Source organism: Carya illinoinensis, chromosome 3, assembly GCF_018687715.1.
Source record: "Carya illinoinensis cultivar Pawnee chromosome 3, C.illinoinensisPawnee_v1, whole genome shotgun sequence".
Classification (NCBI taxonomy): Eukaryota; Viridiplantae; Streptophyta; class Magnoliopsida; order Fagales; family Juglandaceae; genus Carya; species Carya illinoinensis.
Window position 1 is genome coordinate 49,790,859 of NC_056754.1, and position 21,853 is coordinate 49,812,711.

Genomic DNA, 21,853 nt, shown 5'->3' on the forward strand with positions numbered 1-21,853 from the left:
TTTATCACTAAAAGACTAATGTCCAAACATTCAAGTCTCAAGCTTAACTTATAAAATTATTCCACAAGTTTCTCCAGATTGACAAATTCCAAGTGTTTCCTTTTAGTAGCAAAGTGCACTGCTTAGTATGAAACTAGAGTGACACTTAACAAATCCAAAACGTAAATGCTTATTTCAATATTTATATGGTGCACATTAGTCTCGTATTGATATAAATATCATCATAAATAATAATAAAAAATATTAAAACCTTACAATGTTTTCACCCCTCCCATTTTTCTTCCTCTTCTTTATCTTCTTGTTATTCTTCTTCTTCACACAACATTTTTGTTTCCTTCTTGTCTTCTTGTCTTCTTCTTGTCCTTGTCTTCTTCATTAAGGTATTTTCTTCTTCTTCTTTTCCTCCTCATCTTTTCTTCCTATTCTCTCAAGAAATTCTCTAATGTAGCCTTTGCACGATTCCATCAAAGTCAACTATAGGAGTTTTGAAGAAATGACATTTTCTGTCGTTGTCCATTGCAATAATAGATTTTAAACACTCGTGTTAAAAAAGAAAAAGCATAACATATAGGAACTTTCACAATACTATATTGATTTATAAGAATTTTGTCATTACAAGTTAGTGTATAGAACACACGTACATTGCATGTTATTAACATAACAATAATTAATTTGTAAGAGAGACTTAAAATCTTGAGTTTTTAAAACATTTTTCCAATTTGACATGTTTGGAATGATTCATTTTATAATAGTTAGGAAGCAAATCCATTACCTTTTGATGGCTTTATACAAGACAAATATACTAAAAGAGAAATACTTTAGCCACAAATAGATTATATAAAAGTAATCATATAAACTGGTGTTACTTCATGTGATTTGTCAAATTGTAAAATTACTTTTATTGTAAAATAGATCTCACAGATCACATGAAACTTCATCAATTTGTGTGATTATTTTTGTGTCTATAACAGTCCTCGTACTAAAAAGAACATTTTTTTCCCTTTTCTATTTGAATGCTTTAGAGTTTCATATTTCGAGAGCACTCCTCAATGTTATGATAAGATAAGTAAATTTATAAATTAATGTAATTTAAAGTGAATGCTAGATTTACTTTATAATAATATAATTTTTAAAAACTGGCATATTTAATCAAGTTACCTTATTTTATAAGTTTACTTTCATAATATTCTATTTTAGACCGAGCACTAGTCTTCTTATAAAGTTCTTACTTTTGAAAAAAAAAAACAAAAAAACAAAATACAAAGTCCATGCCTTAATCAATTACAAGATCACTTCTTTTGCCTTAAAGAAAGAAAAGCCTTGGTAGGCGGCGTCGTGTCATTTTGGTTAATCAAGACTCCCACTCTTAAAGGACTGAAAAGTGGACAGTAATTACCTAGTTGAAAAACTCGAATGCCCTAGCTCGAGATAGCCATCAATGGCACAGCTAATTTTTTGTTTTTCTTTTTCCTCAAAGAGTGGGAAGGAGTCCATGTAGCTTTTCCCTCATAATGTGATTATAAGGATTCATATTCGCTATGGTATGTTCGGATTAAATTATAGGTACTGAACTCAGGAGGAGTAGTCCATCACTATAACCCCACTAGAGTGCTACCAGGCAAAGGCTCCCAAGACTTTGATTTATAAGTTTTATTAAGGTAAGTCATTTTGAACATGTGACCATGGGTAAGTAAGGAAAAAACGATACCCCAATCTTTGCCAACTGGGCTACCACCTTGGTGGTAATGATACTTCTAGTTGAAAGAGAAATGATATTAGAAAATTCTCCAAGAAAAAAATTAAAAAAAAAACTATTACTATAGAAAAAAAATTATTTAATCAATATAATTAATTACTTATAATGTGAATATAAAAAAAGTAATGTTAGATGCAGTAATTGATTTTACAAGTACCGTACACTATTTTTGAAAAAGAGTGAGTTTATTATTAAAAAATTAATTTTATCATGTGAGTCTCATATTTATTATTATTTTTTAAAAAAAAGTATGTGATACTTGTCTAGTAGTATTATGTGACTGCAAATATTATTACTCTATTAAAAAGATCAGCGTATAAGAAATTTGATATAAGAGTGTGTAAAACGAAAAAAGTAAGATGAAAATAATGATGGTCACGACCATGCATGCACGAGCACATTGAAAAGGTAAGATGAAAATAAACAGCTAGTAAAGAATATTTTAGAAAGCAATGAACTTCCCATACTCAATGTATGTTTACGCACATGTACGTACGTATAATAGTAGCATTTTGACAAAAGAGTTCAATTATTTTTATAATTAATTATTAAATAATTATATGAATGGTATTATTAATATTAAATGCACAGCTTTATAGCTATCCTAGTAAGTTCCTAGACCTAGCTAGCCTAACAAGATAGGTGGTTTGGTGTGAAAACATGGGATTTAATCAAATACGTGGACTGGAGAAAAAGAGGAAGCACGAGAGCTTTGAATACGGAAGTTGTTGGTAAAGAACGGCTTCCCTGAATTTGGAAGAAAAGAACAATTCTAGCAATGTGGTTGATTAATTACGATCAACCTTGTCTCCTATCCCTTTTTTTCTTCAAAAAAGGAGATCGATATCTTTAACAAAATCGACTACTCTACCCTACCTCTTTGAATGGAGCTTTCTGGGTTCAACCGGGGTAGGTTTTTGACCACCATCATAAATTACTAGTGTATCCCGGGGGTGATTATGGGAAATTAAAGAATACCTTTAATCTTCATTTCTAGTCCACTCAAATCTTCTTAGGAGACCTTGTAGCAAGATTCTATAATAATATTTGATATTCTCTTTTCTTTATTTATGATGCATGCACCTTGTAACAACTAAATTTTTTAAGAAAAATATTTTAATTACAAAAAAATTACATAAAAATAATTATACAAACTAACGTGATTTATCAGATTGGAAATTACAAAATGCAATTATTAATTTTAGATTCCAATTTATGCATCAGAATATAATTAGTCTTTAATTTATCATATTCACTATTTTATTTTTTTTGTTGTAACGCATTTCATATTAATCTATTTGTAATGAATTTTTAGAATTATTAGTAAAAGAATTAATATCACTTTTTATCCTTTAAAATATTATTTTTGAGAACATATATGCTTTTATTTTCTAAGGTCGATATTACAATTCCAAAATTGAGAAAAATAATAATATTATATTTAAGTTAAAAAATGAAAATCTAAATCTAAAGGAAAATATTTTATTGCCATAGGATATTGTTTCAAAAAAATAATAATTGTCTTCATATTATTTCTCATAATAATGAATCATACTGAATGACACTTTTTAAAGTAATATGACTTTTATTTGAAAAAATATATACTTTTTTAAATTTCAAATTATTAGTCTATTTTTACATTTTATCATTTCAATAACAATTCTATCCATGTAGTTTTCTGAAACAATTAAAATAATTTTATTTTATTTTATTTTCATTTATAAGAACATTATTATTATTATTATTATTATTATGTCTAATTAGTCTTACAACGAGTGAAGCAATTCATATCATATTATGATTTCATTATAATGAGTTAACTCTAAATATATGACTTGTTATGTGTTCAATAATCTTACATTTCTTGTTGCCTTCATTTTTCTCAAATATAATTATAGTCATTTCTAAAATATGTTGCATAGATTTATGATTATCTTTATATTTATCGTATTTTTTGTTCTAATTGATATGTATCTTAAAATTATATCTATCATATCACAAATGCAATAGTACTTTCAAAGAGAAATACATGCCTTGCACTACACATAAGCTCTTATATAATGTGTATGTGTTAGCGTGAGAGCCATATCCCACAAGCACTGACATCTTTTTCCACGGTTAGGTTTGGTTGTTGAAATAATAATTTTTAGTCTGAGATAAAAGTTAAAAGTTGAATAAATTTTATTTTTTAATATTACTATTTTTTTTAGATTTAAAAATGTTGAATTGTTTATTATATTTTATGTAAAAATTTAAAAAAATTATAATAATGAGATGAGATGAGAATTTTGTATTTGAAAAAACTGCCAAACCTAACTGAACTCTTTTGTAATTTAGTGGGTTGCATTAAATATGTTATTTTTATTATAAGTTAATTAGATAATGTTGCCATTTTATTCTCATTTAGTGTCTCAATATGATTGATTAGGAACAATTCATAACGACCAGAAAGTTTGATTGAGGAATTATTTTTTGTAATGGAAGAAGTTGTTGCTAATTTTATTTTTTTGATACATTTTGGAGAGGGGGGTTTCGAATTCTAAACCCCATTTTAGAGGCTATAGGTAATGCCAATCAGGCTACATGCCTTTGACAAGAAGTTTTTACTACATTGAATAGGTACATTTTGCAATGAAAATATTCGTTGGTATTGTAATTAAGATCGTTGGGAACTAAGTTTACATACCTAACTGCAACGATAATTTTGCAAAAAAAAATAAAATAAATTTCCTTATAATTGTAACTATTTGCAAATATATAAGTCGATCGTTGCAAAAAGAGTAGTATTAATAGCAAGGAAAATAATTTTCATTGCAAAAGTCATTTTCTGTTGTAATTAATGTATTTAATAACTTGTAAGATTGGGTGTTTGAAATTAGCACTATAAGAAAAATAATTATTTGTAACGAAAATTGATTTATTTTCATAAGAGATAGTCATTTTTATTATAAATAATTAGTCAATAAGTATTTTTCTTGTAGGGTAAGTTTGCTAATTTGTTAGGATTTAATCTTTTATAACTATTTTACCGAATTATTTCTAAAGTTGTTATCATTATTATATGCTCACGGGTCACAACTATATATTGAGAAGACGAAACAAGACATATATAGCTATATTATATAATTGAGATGTAATTGAATCTGTAATTAATTTCCAAATTAACATGAAATAACACATCATTCGTGACAACATTTGGGTTGAATCTTTGAATGTTGTTGGCAACTACGGATATCGATGGGGGTTTGGGGGGGGGGGGGGGGGGGGGGGGGGGGGGGGGGGGGGCCATGCTAGCTATCTTCATCAGGAATCTATATTACTTGGAAGCATATACCTGTCCTCTTGGCTCTTGGGCAAGAGAAAACCGTACGAAAAATTAAGTCTCGTTGGTCCCAACTTGATTCTGTGGGACCAATTCTTGAAGATTTTGTAAGAAGTTTGGCGTTTCTTTGAATTTTCAGAGAATGAAAATTCTCTTCTCCTCTTAGCACGTTGCCGCCTAGCTTCTTGTCACCAGAAGTTTCCTTCTCAATTGATCTCATGGTGATCTAAACTAGCAACCTGCATGCGTATTATTGACAAAATATTAGAAATACTTTAATTAATTATAAAAAAAATTATATAAAAATAAATTTATAAACTATATTTAATAGTTCGATTAAATTTTTTTTATTAAACTGTAGCACTTTTCATTCCTTAATTATTTTGAGGGTAGAGTGCATGGATTTTCCATGCAATATTGTACGTGCATGTATATATATGTAATCAGTGATGGAATTGAAATAACATAAATCTAACAGCAAAAGCTCTATTTTGTTTTACACGAAAAGGGCTTATTTTTTCCCTAATCCATGAAAAGGGCTTTTCACTTGCCATATTTACGAAAAGTGGACCCTGATGTGAAATATCACTTTGATCCTAACTACATGTGGCCCTCTGAACATCGAAAGGATGGAAATTATGTTCCTCCGACGTTATTGACTTGGGAGGGATTAGAATAATAAACAGATCTAATTATTTTATTAACACATTTTAAATTAAACAATGTCACTTTATTAAAAACAACTATTAAAATACGTACTTATGAAGAATCTGGGAGTTTTTATTTATTTATTTATTATCTAATTCTTATTATAGAAAGTTTGGACATACATCGCTAGCTGCTGCCGTGACGATGCAGTTGAGTACTGTACATGATTCGATTGGCCACCACCCTGAGCACTCTGGTTAGTCGCATGTCTAACTCACCATGTTCATCCAAATAAATTCGAAAACCAACAAATAAAACCAAGCATATCAGAAAACGTTGTTGCTCACCACTTACCACTTCTGCAAACACCACCAAGTCACCATCTTATCATGAATGATAAATGCTTGGACATTGATTAATGTTGAGAAAATAAATAAACAAGTAATTAATTAATAGTTTTTTTTTAATTTACTATTATTATTAAATATATAAAAGAAATGATATTTTTAATTTTAAAGTGTTCAAATTGTTAAGATCGTAGAGCCTAATATATTCTGACAGTAGCTCGACTTGATGACCCGATTCGACAAGGACTCATTATGCCTTTCTAGTGAATTTTTAATGAGGCTTATGCCATGGAACGCATGCTTGAGCTAATATTGTTTTACCTTGTATGTGACTCGAGAATCAAAAGATAGAAAGTTTAATTGATGTTTGCAGAGTAAGTCACTTGAGTGAAGTTAAGGTAGAGAGTTCGCTTGATATGTCGCTCGAGCGAATATTAAAAAGAAGTTCGCTTGAGACTCCCTTGTGCAAATAATGTAATAATTGAAGAATTAGAACTTTTGCCGTGTAACTCTATATATATGTTTATTATAAATAATACGACATTTTTAAGCATTGTAATTTCACCAAGAATTTTAATTTCACTCCATAATGTACTTTGACATTCCTCAAAATAATAAAATATTATGTAGCTAATGGACGTAGTCGCATTGTCGAATCATGTAAATTTTTGTGTCGTACGATTATTTTCTTGTTTTGTTTTACTTAATTTGTATCGTTTCACAACACACGCCTCGCACATTTTAATAAAAAAAAATAGATAAATCTGATACTTATATGCAAAATTATTTTTATCACTTTTTTTTAAAGTGTGCAAGATTTACCCACCCTAAGCTTGAATCTAGTATTACTTAAACTATAATAGCATTTTAGGAACTACATGAATGGCATAATGATGAAAGTCGGAAAGCATGTCTGTGAGGTGTCCATTAATGGTCATTGAACACAAATAATTTAGAAAGGAGAGATGACCATGTGAAATGCATCATCCATCCCCTGCTGCAATTGCTCAAGGAAAATGCAGACACAAGGCATTTGGCCCTAGCATAGGCCATAATGGGGACAAAAGTTACAGAGCCCTCAATTAATCGAGAGGTTGTTGCTTAGAACTCTACAATCATGAAGTTCTTACCGACAATGAGAAAAACATTTGATAGAAAAAGCTATGCAAATGAATTAATTCAATGGCCCACGCACAGTTTCTACCGAACCCTAAGCTACGGATCATCACCTTCATACTTGATATGTAGTAATTAATCACGTTCAGATATGGTCTGCTGCTTGTCCTCCAAAGTATTAGATAGAGAGAAGGGATGGGGCCAGAGACAAGATTGCCGTTTGGTCGATGGCTTTAGAACAATATCAAGTGTATGGAGAATCTGTTAAATGTCAATAACCTAAGACATTGGATCCAAGAATCTATAATGAAGCTCAACTTTAGTACTACAGTCCACATACTTGGACCCATATTAACTTGATCTAAAATGTTTTCTATCTGGTTTCTTTTTGGTTATCCGATCCCTTGGGGCCTTTTTTATGGAATTGACAAGTGTATAGGCGATTTCGTAAGATTTGAATATTCAACTACTTCGACACCTGGATGAGAAAATAACACCCTTAAATATCAAAAATTTTACTCGTGTGATAGCTGCTAACATGACACGATATCATGCAATTAACCAACGACTTTGTATACAATGCAAACTTGAAGTATATTGTTTTTCATCTTAAATTTTGTCATTTTCGGTCACATATGTTAAATAGACTGTCATATCAATAAGTATGACTGAAGATGACAATATTTAAAATGAAAAATAATATTACTTTGCAAAATTTCTCTTTACGAGGAGAAGATAAGTATGGTCACAATGATGTTGATTAGTTTTAAATGCTGTTTAGGATCTTAGTCATGATAGATCTTGGAGGAGGAGCTAAAGATCTAAAATGATCCCAAAAGCAAGAGTATCAATCTTGACAATTGCAATGAAAACATTAAAACCAAAGATTCAATGATTATCCTCGGGCTACTGTTGGATTTCCAAAGGGCCCAACAAATTGACAAACGTGAGCAAGCATTGTCTTCAAATTGGGTGTCTTTAATTGTCTCCACATTGCATGTGAGTGTTGCGGTCACCCTTTCTTCTCTTGGACCACCACCACATTGACATCCATAGATGGCTCATGGCTTTCCGTTCAACTGACATTAGTTGGTCCATGAACATTTAAAAGATCAGAGTGGGCTTTTGCAATCATCCCCCACATCTTCGACACAACTAGAGAAACATGAATTGATTGATTTAAAAGGTTAAGGTCTGGATTCAATCTATTATTTGGGAAGCTTCCTGTATGGAGGACCAAGTTATCATTTTCCTTAAAAAATAAAAAGGAAAAAAAAACGAAGATTGTGTTTATGGTAATAATGTGATCCAGGATCATTTTTAAAGTGCTAGTTTCGCAACACAACTATTATCAAATATTCTTATATATTTTATTTTCAAACATTATTAAAATATAAACTAAACACTTTTCAATTTCAAGTATTTAACTTTTTATCTAATCATTATTTAATTATTATAATTTTTCCAAAATCTCAAATAAAACACAAAAAATATAATCTAATTTTTTTTTTCAAATTTTAACACAAAAATTATATTAAAAAGTTATATTCAAACAGTTTTTTTTAACTTTATTATATTTTTATTCAATTATTTTTCTCTCATTTCTTAAAACCTAATAAAACATATTAATTCAAATCATTTCATTATTATTCATAGATATACTTAAATATTCTAAATATCAAAACGTGGTCTAAATGCCTTTATTCATTCTATAACTTTCGTGTTCAATTCAGCTCACATTATTTACTAGTTTTGATTTTGATCTATATATTTTTTTAACAATTGATCTAAAGGCTATCAGATTCTACCGCTTCGGTAGAATAGAAATAGTAGTGTAGTTTTTAGCATTTTTTAAAGAAAAATGTTAGATAAAGTTAGAGTGTGTAAGTTTTATGAACTCATTTAAAAAAAAATAGACCTATTATTAAAATATATATATATTTTTCATATAAATATTAGATTTATGTATTTTTTAAAAATAAATATATAAAATTTATACATTTTAAAATTATAAATATCATAAAGAAGTAAAGATAACAAAAGCGAGCTCAAGACCGAACCCAAGTTGCACCTTTCTTTCTAACACAACGAAACCCAGCCCACGTCGAAGTTTAAACTGACTAAGCCCAGAAGTCCAATGTTTTAGGACCAACTCTAGGCCTGAAGAAGATCAGTATTATTTCCAGAGACGGACACGAATTCAATACCAAGGTGTGGGAAACTTTTAACACTTTGCGCACTGTCGTTTAAAGGAAAAATATATTTATAAGTATAATTGTGTATTAATTTAATATAATTTATTAAAATATAAATTTTATTAAAAATAATATTAATTTAAATTTTAAATATAAATAAATTAGTAATGATACGTAAATTAATACACGATTTGCTAGTAACAAAACTCGTTTCGTCGATCAACACATGCAAACCCTCTCTAATGGCCTCCGCAATTATGGTTAGGACCTCTAATCTCTCTCTCTTCTCTAGCTATAGTCTACGCATAGGTTGTGTGCGTGTGTTTTATTGGGGTTTCTGATGGTTTGAGGGGTGATGATTTGCATTTGTAAGGGCTCAGGTATGACGATCTGTACGATCCGATGTACGATCTGGAGATAAATGATTCTCTAAATCAGCTGCCTCGCGAAATCGTCGACGCCAAGAACAGAGGCTCAAACGTGCTATGGACCTATCTATGAAGCAAGAGTACCTTGCTGAGGACCTCCAGGTTCGGTTTCCGAAACTAACTCAAGCTCAAAACTTTTTCGTTCTTTTAGAGTTCCTTTTTTATACTGAAGTCGGAATAACACGTTCCAGAGTTTGATTATGTGTTCAAAGATTATGATTAATATTAGATTAGAATTATGCAACTGCCACTGAAAATGTGTACCGGTTATCAAATTTGTGGATATGCTTTCTACTGATTACAGTTGAAGCAATTAGTAATTGAATTTAACGATTATCTTGTGTTGTAATTTTCATCTTACTCAATTTAGCAAACCTATTGGATTGTAAGGTGTCTTCTTTGCCTTTGAAGTATCTGGGTCTCCTTTGGGAGCAACTTTTAAGGCTAGAGCTATTTGGGACAGGGTGGTGGAAAAGACACAAAAAAGATTGGCTAGTTAGAAACGGTTATATTTATCGAAAGGAGGTCATCTCACCCTTATTAAGAGCACTCTTACTAATCTTTCCACATGTTTTTTATCTTTGTTTCCTTTGCTGGTAGGGTTGGGGAACATGATTGAAAAACTCTTTAGGGCATTTTTATGGGGGGGCTTGGGGGAGGAAAAGAAATTCCACCTAGTTAGATGGAAGACAGTTTGTGATCCAGTGGCACATAGGTGGTTGAGAGTGTGTGACTTGAGAAATTTTAATAAAGCTTTACTGGGTAAATGACTATGGAGATATCATTTGGAGGGGGGATCATTGTGGAAGGAAGTTATCGATGCTAGACATGGAGCTGCTTGGGGTGGTTGGTGCTCCAACGAAGTGAGAGGGGGGCATGGAGTGGGATTATGGAAGTTTATAAGGAGGGGGTGGTCATACTTTGAAAAACATATTCATTTTGTAGCAGGAGAGGACAATCGAATCAGTTTTTGTCAGGATGTGTGGTGTGGAGAGCATGCCTTGGAAAGAGTTTTTCCGGTTCTCTATCGTATTGCTACTAATAGGGAGGCTTTAGTAGCGGATATGCGATTGCTCTCTCATGGTTCTCATCAGTGGAATATTCTTTTTAATAGGGATTTTCACGATTGAGAAGTATCTATTGTTACAGATTTTTTCAGCCTCTTATACTCCATGAGGTCTCCTTTGACACAACATGATCAATTGAAGTGGAGGTCTAATAACCACAAGAAATGTACTGTTAGGGGGTACTATCAAAATTTGACAACACAAGATCATCTTCAGTTCCCTTGGAAGAACATTTGGAGGACCTGTGTGCCTTCCAAAGTTGCCTTTTTTGTATGGAACGCTGCTCTTAGGAAGATCTTGATCACGGATAATCTGAGGAAGATGGGTTGTGTAGTTATGGATTGGTGTTATTTATGTAAAAAAAAAATGAAGAATTTGTGGATCACCTCTTATTGCATTGTGAGGTAACAAGGGAGTTGTGGCACGGGGTTGAAGTTGCTTGGGTTATGCCTACAAGGGTGGTGGATTTGTTGGGTTGTTGGAGGAAGATGCAAGGTTGTCATCAAGTGGCAGTTGTGTGGAAGATGATCCCGTTGTGTATCACGTAGTGTATTTGGTTGGAAAGGAATGTGCGTTGCTTTGAGGACAAGGAACGCACTAGGGTGGAGCTAAAGAACTTTTTTCTACACACTTTAATGTTTTGGTTTTCTGCTATTGTACTAAATGGGGACAACGTTTATGATTTCCTGTCTTCAATTTATCGCTCTTAAAATGTATTTAGTTATTCTATGTATACTTCCTGTGTACGTGGGCTATGCCTATTTCATTTAGATAAATAATATTTATCGTACTTATAAAAAAAAAAAAAATTCATCTTAGTACGTGTGTCACACCATTTTATTTGGAATTTTCTTTGATGACAATAGCAATACAAGTTCTGTGCATCAATCTTTCAGCTCCTAATCCGGATACCATACTTTGTGACTTAACTCCCTATCAAGTTTCTAATTCTATAAGATCTCTTATGATTCCAAGGTGATTCCTATGATTTTAGTGGTTTATGATCGTGCTTGTTTTCTTTCTACTTTAGGCGAGACAAAATCTCTAGCCATGTCTATTGAAAAGATCAAAATGCCTTTCCTTTTTCCCTTGACTTCTTAGAAGCTGTTTAAAAACCTTCAGAAGTTGTCAAATGCTCGAAATAGAAGCCTTTGGTTGGTAGGGAGCAGGTGCCTTAAATGCATGTATATGACCTTTTCACGACCAAACAATCTAGTTTTTTTGTATTTTTAGAAGTGAACCACAATTGTTTTGTGGCATTTCACTACTTTGGTCCATCTTATATGAGAGCCATATGTGATGATCTGATCTTGAAGAAATAACCTTGATTGCGCAGGCAGTGCAAACACCATTTAGGAGCCATCTCCAAGATATGCTAGCTCTTGTGAGTGCCTCTTGGACCTCAATCATTATTTTTTTACTCAGCATAGTCTCCTCTATTGTGTACAATAATTGAATACATTTTTTCTTTTTGTTAATCTCACTATTGTTGGAGAAGAAAAGATCTATGAACTCCTTTTACATATTAGTAATTACTCTATACCACTTTTCCAAATGATGCTAGTTCTAGATATTTTTTTTGTTGTTCTAGGATGTAGAATGTACTAGAATCATTTATCATTTTTATCTATTTGGGGTAATCTGTTGTTGTATTTAAATGCTCATTCCCAGCTAATACCCCATTACTGTAATAAAAACAGTAAAACGGGATTTGGGACCAACAAACACCCTATTATTTTTGCTACTATACTTTTCCATGGTCAACATGAAGTGAGTGCTTGAAAATATGACTTTCTAATCTTCTAGCATGTCTTAAGTAGAAGTTGGGATCTTCCCCACATATACCGAAAATGAAATACTTGTTATAGGAAAAACAGAGGTTGGGACGTGGCTTGTTTTCTCCTATGAGAAATGCCTAAATTCTTAACTAGCTGAGTGGTGGATCATATTTAGACAGGTATGTCAACTCCATGAGGGCTTGGCATCTGTTGGATATTGCCATTTCACAGAATGAATAATTAGCATTTGAACTTGTGATATAGACTCATACGTATCTATTAACTAGATGTTTACCAAACTCTTACTTGTTCATCATCCTTCGCTGCATTGGCCTTCTTCAGTGGAGAACCCCCGATATGTTAGCACCAATATGTGAAATTGTTCAGTTAGCAACCTTGTTTTAATAGCAACGCTGTTTAAATATCGTATATTTGTTGAACCGTGGCTTATATGATTTGAAATGGGCAAAATGGCAGGTTAAGAAGGAGAGGGCAGAACGTGAAGCATTAGGAGCATTACCCTCAATCAACGTACAATTCCATGATTATTCCTGTTGCAACCATTCTTGAATCTCGCTGAGTAATCAAAATCTATGGGTTACATTGGACAGACTACTGGATGACAGATTGGATCAACATTAAGGCTTTTTTCTGATTTGTTTTGACATTATTTTTGCCTGGATATAAATTAACTTTGAATAATACTGTTCCAACCATGGATTCTTTGTCTTCATCCAGGCCAAATATTAAAAAATTTAAAGGGGGTACTTTTGGTCAAATGTGGAATATTAATATTATTAGGATTCTTTTGTTGTTGTTGACTGCTGATCCATTGTTTTTGGCAATGTCATCATCCATGATTAATCTCCAATTCCTCCGGGTATAATTTATACATAATTGTAAATACTTATTGCATAATAAGGAATGAAAATTATACTCGGAAGGCAGTAAGATATGAAAATTATATTTAAACGCTGATGATTGAAGAATGAGTGTTTATGACTAGTTGCCAAGTTGGGATGATTATTAACAGAGGACACTCCACAAATAGCACTAATAATTTCTAGTGTAAGACCTTCATGGTTATTGTACCCAACCAAGATTGCATCCAGAACACGAAGCATGTATAAGATGCTTAAGCTTTTGAAGTGATAAATGCCTAAGTGGATTCATATATTTTCAAGCATTTTAAATTAATCAGTATCTAGAACTACAATGAGTATTATTCAGTATAGTGGGAAGGGAAGGAAACGGTCTTATATATGTTGTTCAGTACAACGATATTGATCGGATCACCCGGCTACATTAACGACTAAAATAAGATGATCGCCATCTCTAATAACGTCTATATCATCAATTCCAGCACCATCTTCGTTTAGGACTTTGCTCGGCCAGACCCCAAATTTCTTAGCACCAATCTCAAGTAACTCCTGAAAACTCCCCGGAAGTAGCACAAGCTTTCCATCAACTTCTCCCTTTTCTGGGCAACTAATTGTCACTCTTGCAGGGTTATCTCCAGACTTTCCAGAGTCCTCCCCAGGGTTAGCCCTGAGCCTTGGACGGGATTGGCGCCACGATCCATCTCTTGTATTACCTGAGAATGAGCCCACCTGGGATGGACTTATTGCTGGCTCGTTGGTCAATCCCCCCAGGAAACGAACTTCATTCTTCCTTTCAGGAATCACAATAATGGATTGTGTTCTAGGTTCTTTAGCAGATTCGAAAAGGATTTTAATGTCTTCATGTCCTTGTTGGTTAGGTAGATCCCTTGGGGTCCAATTACTAGAGTCTGGCTTGTTAGGGGTGTACAAGTAACCGACAAACCGGTCGTGACCGACACATACCGGCCGCCGGAGTCAGGAACTGGCCGGAACTGTCAGGGAACCGGTCGGCGTGCAGCAGAAAATAAACAAAACCGACGTTCGTCGGTTCGGTCGCGGTTTGAGGCCGACTCAAACCGCTGAACCGGCCGACAGCATATACATATATTTTTTTAATTTATACCTAAATAAAACGACGTCGTTCCACTTAAGTGGAACGGTGTCGTTTGATTCTCTTATTATTAAAACACATGTAAACGACACCGTTTGTATTAAAGCAAACGGCGCCGTTTTATCTATGATAAACGAAAAAAAACATAAGTAGAACGACGCCGTTGGATTTAAAACCAAACGGCGTCATTTTGATCTCATTCTTCATTCTTCTTCTTCTTCCCCGATTCACCTAGGTTTCACAGGTTCTCTCTCTCTCTCTCTCTCTCTCTCTCTCTCTCTCTCTCTCTCTCTCTCTCTCTCTCTCTCTCTCTCTCTCTCCTCTGTAACTCTGTCTCTCTCTACTCTCTCCGAGCACCAGCGCCGCTAGAGGAACCGAGAACCGACCGTGAACCGCCATAGAACCGCCGGAGTAGATACGGACAGTTTTCCTTCTCCCCATCGACCGGTTACAGTCGGTTGCTCCAGCGAATCTCACCTCATCGGTCGGCGTCGGTTTTAGCCAAAAACCGCGCCGATGAGGTCGGTTTTCACCCCTATGGCTTGTCAATATCAGCGCCATGATGCAAAAGGAATTGGACGATTTCAATGTTGCCTTCACAAACTGCTAGATGAAGAGCTGTGGTTCCATCGGTTTTCGAAGTGTGACATCTCCTCCAAAACGAAGTATTTCCTTGAGCAATGTCAAGTTGTTTTGCTCAGCAGCAGTGCATGAAAAACGACCAATGTCTCCACGGTTGAAGTTTGCACCACTGTCTAGTAGCACCTTGATCACCTTTTCATGACCAGTCAGCACTGCCTCCCATAGTGGTACATTCCCGTTTGAGTCTGCATACATGCAAAATTAAATTAATCACTTTTTAATAACTTCTTGAATCACTCAGCAGAATAATCCATGCCTGGTAACAATGATGAATTCGTAGTTAAACGCAATGGCCATATTTTATGTGGTATGCTGCTGCTACAAGGTACCTCTACTGTTAGGATCTGCTCCATAATCAAGTAGTAGAAGCACACAATTCTCACTTCCTCTGGAAGCTGCTATATGCTGATTTTACATGAAACAAGGATGACATTTGAAAAATAAAATATTAGCATTCTCATTTCAAGAAGAGAATAAAATAAGTAGAAGCAAAGCACACACCAGAGCGGTCCTGCCATTGTTGTCCGATTCATTTGGATCGAGACCCCGTTTCAACAACTGATGCAACAACAAGTCATCCCCCCTTAGAGCTGCAAAGTATAGACTAAGAGGTAGGTCCATTCTGCCACGAGTTAGCATGTTCTCAGTCTCCACCAGAACTTCGGACATTAATGGGTCATTAATTTCAAATGCTGCCCACCAAGAAGAAAGGCATGTAGAGCAGAATATGTTAATCTTTATTGTAAATATGATCAGAACTACTTCACATTAGCTAAATGCTTGTATTCTACAAAACCAACATATGCTAAATTTGATTGATGACTCAGAAAATGGGAAAGCTTTACACCAGCCAATTTAAAATTTCTACATATTTGTTAGAAAACACAGAAAGGGTACAGATTATTCCAAGTAGGAAAAGGATTTCTGCATTGGTGAAGGATTATAGCATTAATTTAAGTTTACAGACCTGAAGCAGGTTATTCATGATTATGGTCCCATCTCCAACATTGGACTGAACAATATTTAAGAATGTGGTACGGTTCACTCGCAGTAGCTAGCTCAACCTTTTGGTCCGCACTGTAAATAGTTGTGGCCTGTAACAAAGTACTCCTATCTCTCCACAGACATCACCAGTTTTTGCCTCTCCTACAACCTGCAATCATTTCCTATGTTTTCAGTAAGCATATTGTATATCCTGGACATCATGACATATGTTTCAGCCCCAAAGGAATCCATCTAAAGTTAAAGAAGATTTGGGAGATCAGACTTGCCTGATTGACTCCATTTTTCTGGACCAATAGATCCTGTTATAATGCAAACACCAGAGGCCATCATTGGGGAAAAAAATAATACTTCTAAAAAAAGTGTAGCACTATTCAACTTCATTAACAGAAAAAAATAAACATTCAATATTTTAAGAAATAAATATATTGGATTATTACCGCAGCTCCTGTGACAAGGATGTAGAAGTCTGTGGATGATTCATTCTGCAAGATCACATCCTCCATTGGAGGACAATACACGGCTTTCATTTCTGGTATCTACAGAAGTTGGAGAGAAAAAAAATGCGATGCAAGCATTACCAAATGAAGCGGGGGAAATCCACTTTAGAGAGAAGACTGGAAGTTAAACCAAGAGTGTAATGAAATACCAGCTGAAAAAGCAAGTCGTTTGAAATCCCTCGAAACAAGTACACCTTATCCACAAGAGAGTGGAAAAGATAATGAGAAATGTTTGTGTGGATGGATTTAGGAAGTAAATCAAGACTCTCTTGCTGCTGGAGCCCCTCTGAGTCTGTCTTAAACTTCAAACTTAAATGTGATAGCATCCGATCTTGCAAGGAAACGGGCAGTTGGTTTCGCTGGGCAAAACTTAAGGCAGATTGGATGGTATCTCTCTGGACATTGATCAAACAAAGAAAAGGGAAGGGTATTTGAAATGACTTTGGAAACTAGCAAGTATAAGAACTATAGTCCTTATCTGAAATTATATGTACGGCAGAGTGTCAACTGATACAATTTACTCACAAACTTTTTGGTCAGACTGGAGCCACGGACAACCAAGTTTGTCATATTTCCAATCAAATATGCTGCAAATCCAAATCTGAAAAGCATATAGAATATTTCAAAGATCATCTCCCTTGCATTCACAGAGTGCAAGTAACCAGAGCCAACGGTTCTTATAGTAGTCAAGTAGCGGATCCACAAGCTCTGTTCAAGGAAATTATTCATTGATGCTCCAATCCATGTCTTCCTGGGGTCATGATAATGTGCTGCCAGATAATAATAGAAACATCCAGCACAATGAACCGTAAAAAGGATAACCTGTAAAGAATGTCCCAAATCATAATAAGATATAGTGTAGTGGGAGAGAAACCTTTCTTTCACCTAAATAGTCCTGGAGTAATAATAGGCTTACACAAATAAGTTTTGCACATCGAACGCAACAGTAATTGTAGTTCGTATCTTTTTCCAATCTGTAATGAGGATAAATAAATCCTGAGTTAAAACAAACCATTTCTTTCCCTGGGAACCAAACTATTGGCAAACAAATACATCAATCAAAGATTAAAAAAAAATCAAGTTCATGTTGTTTTCAATAGTTGGAAACACAATAAATAAGATGAAAATCCTCTTCACCTGGAAAAAAGGGCACTAACATTAGGGAGACGCCAAAGGCGAAGCATGCTCAATAAGCCATATGACCTGAAATGTGAAGGAACAAACTTCTGGGCAAGCTCCGAGGGGATTGTGGATATGACATCGAAGGCCAACCAGGAACGCACATATTTCCATGCTATCTTCTTTGGACTATCGACGAGTTGGTAGGATGTTGCTGTATCAACGTACGCTACAAAGAAGGTAATAATGATATCCACAGCAAAGAATGCATTGACAACATTATCAGCAATGGAGAGTGGTCCCTGTGGTTTCTCGAGAAAGCCAAATTCAAATGGCGATACCCAAGCAGTGTAGGTGACCAGAACAATGAGAAAAGTTTGCCATATCCTGCAACGACAAATTTAGTCTGAGCTAAGCTTATGAAAACTTCCAATTTGAATAATTCTGCCATGTACGTTACATATTTTCTGAGTTTGAAACATTAGCTCCATTAAATTGGAAATTCAATTTTCCTTTTCTACACGATGATCGATTAGTAATAGAGTATACACATTGGCATTACAAGAAGAAGAAAGGGAAGGAAAAGGCAAAGACAGACGGTACAAAAGCTACAGACTGTTTCCCATCGGGAACAACCAGAACATTCAAAACCTCCGAGTAGGTGCAGTTCTGGTCTGAATTATGACAATTTAAAGACAAAAACAACAACAGAACAAACAAACTAACAAACAAGAAAATCGTGTTTTGTAAAGCTATCCTTTCCTGACAAGGTGTAAGTTTACTTTGTAAATTGTAAGTGCAACACTACTACTATAAATAAGCAGTAGTTCAAATCTCAGGCAATACAGCCAAACCCAGAAAGAGAGAGGCTACAACACAGTTAAAATTTATTAATATAACAGGTAAAAAACCAATGAAGCGCATAATTCAAGAATCAAAATAATCGAGGAAAGATAACGAAATAGCTGTGTAAAATAGTTGTGCGCATTTCATTGCTGTAAGTAAACTAAAACAAAACAAAATCCAAGAAAAGGAATCGCGTTTGAACCTGTAACGGCGGTCATAGCGCGATATAATTGACTTCCTGAGCCTGAGGTTGGCTCTAAGGCGATATGCTCCAAGAGGCGGCAAAATCTCCGTAGAGATCAGATCGTTACGGTCAGTAATCTCTTCATTGCCGAGCATTGAAACCAGAAAGACCCCTTTGTTCATCAAAGGCTCCATTATTGATACACAGCCAAAGAAACAAACAGCAAAAGAACACTCTACTCTCGTTGCCTGAGCAAAGGCTCTGCTCTCTCCATCTCTTTCTTCTACACGTAAACACGCATCGGGAAGGATGCCATGAACAACGGTTCTTTGTTTGCTTCTCGTATGTGTTATGTAAGAGTCTGGTCTAGGTTTTACTGTGAGGTGTCTTCTCGCTCTGCAATTACCTTAAAACCCTGCTTCTATTCTACTATTTCCCTTTGCCGCCTACTCTCAAAATTGTTTTTTTTTTTTTTCATCTCAAAATTGTCTTTTTACCTTAAATAAACGCTGCATTTGTCATTATTATATTCATTCGAATAATGCTCCGTTCTGGGTAAATGCGGTCCTTTCGAAAAATAAGAGTTTTATTAATAAAAAAAGAAAAATAATATTTATAATTGTGATTGTGTAAATGATATATAGTTTTTTTTTTTTTAAAATAAATTAATACGGGACTCACGTGGAAAATAAATTAACTTTTTAATCTTGGACTCTATTCTTTTCCAAAATAATTATGCGGCGTTTATATATTCCACGACTGTATGTAAAATTACTTATAAAAAAGTTAATTTTTTTTAATGTGAATTCTGATTTATTTATTTTTTAAAAATGATTGCTCGATACTTATATACTCATAACTACAAGTATCATTTTTCTATTCATTAGGTAATAAAATTACAAGTTGATACAGTTAAGTTCCCAAAAATTCCCCTAAAATATTTTAAACTTTCAACGTTTTCGACAGCTTGAATTTTTTTTTTTAAAAAATTAATCAATATGAGAAATTATTTAGATCTCAAGTTCTTCAAATCAACTTTGCTATATCAACATTTATTACTTTAAATGAGGCTAAATATGGGAACTACTAAAAGGGTTGATCATGTTAATTCATATAAATAATAAATGTTGATTTTTCTCTTCATTTTAAAGGAAAGTGGAAAAATATAAGATATTTTCACATATCTTTCTTTAAAACGTAATAATTAAAATTCTTCATATTTAGTACTAATATATTGTCTTTATTGTACCTATAGATAGTATGATATGCTATCCTTATATCTTATTTGTGGCCTTATGAAGTGTGTGCATTTATGAGATTACAGTGGGTAATATAATTTTTAATTTTAAAATTTTTAGTTGTAGAGCTTGAATTTTTTTAGTAGTAGAGTAGCTCTACAACTAAAAAAATTATTTATTATTTGATAATCATACGTTTAAAGCATTTTTAAATATGTTATATTTATTATTTGAGATAATGTTAATAAGATTACAAAATAGAGATGTACTTATTTAAAAGTTGTATGAGTATTTTTACCTTTTGATAGTCTTCTTTAAAATTGATACTACATTTTGTATTATCCAAAAAAAGTACAATTGAGGAAAAATATCAAAATGATGTTTTTCTTGAAACCTACATGTTTAAATTTTTTCTATTAAAAATTACTTTAATATGTAACAATTAAATTATCTAATTTTATCATTAAAGGGTTTTTGAAGCTATTTAAACGCTTTGTTATACTCTTAACGCAATCTCAAACATGTCTTAAATATGGACGAAATGGTTCAATAAATAAATAAATATAAGTGGATTTTGACTTGATTTATCTCGAATGTTATTATATTATCAAATAGTTTATACGTATGATCATTTATTGCAAAATTTGTAGGAGTTGTTAAATAATCTATTTTGTGATAAGAATATATATATATATATATTTATAGATATAATCCCTTTTTTCCTTCAAAAAAGGAGATCGATCTGTTTAACAAAATCGACTCTACCCTACCTCTTTGAATTTGGAAGAAAAGAACAATTCTAGCAATGTGGTTGATTAATTATGATCAACCTTGTCTCCTATCCTTTTTTTTTATTCAAAAAAGGAGATCGATCTCTTTAACAAAATCGACTCTACCTACCTCTTTGAATATTGGAGCTTTCTGGGTTCAACCGGGGTAGGTTTTTTTTTATCATCATCATAAATTACTACTGTATCCCGGGTGTGATTATGGGAAATTAAAGGACAACTTCAATCTTCATTTCTAGTCTACTCAAATCTTCTTAGACCTTGTAGCAAGATTTGATAATAATATTTGATATTCTCTTTTCTTTATTTATGATGCATGCACGTAATGACAACTAAATTCTTTAAGAGAAATATTTTAACCACAAAAAAATTACATAAAAATAATTCTACAAACTAACAATTTATTGTTGTTGTTATTGTTGTTATGTCTAATTAGTCTTATAATGAGTGGAGCAATGCATGTCTTATTATAATTTCAATATAATGAGTTAACTCTAAATAGATGATTTGTTATGTGTTCAATAATCTTACATTTCTTGTTTCCTTCATTTTTCTCAAATATAATTATAGTCATTTCTAAAATTTGTTGTATAGATTTATGATTATTTTTATATTTATCATATTTGTTGTTCTAATTGATATGCATCTTAAAATTATATCTATCATGTCACAAATGCAATAGTACTTTCAACAAGATATACATGCCTTGCACTACACATAAGCTCTTATATAATGTGTATGTGTCAGCATGAGAGCCATATCCCACAAGCACTAACATCTTTTTACACAGTTAGGTTTGGATATTGAGATAAAAATTTTTAATTTGAAATAAAAGTTAAAGAATAAAATATTATTTTTTTAATATTATTAATATTAGATTTAATT

General features: G+C 33.1%; 2 pseudogenes; one reads left to right on the plus strand and one right to left on the minus strand.

The window, feature by feature from the left end:
• The first annotated feature begins 2,416 nt into the window (after nt 1-2,416).
• LOC122304910 lies at nt 2,417-13,528 on the plus strand (annotated as a pseudogene).
• Nucleotides 13,529-13,806: 278 nt separating this feature from the next.
• On the minus strand, nt 13,807-19,309 carry LOC122305095 (annotated as a pseudogene).
• Nucleotides 19,310-21,853: the final 2,544 nt, after the last annotated feature.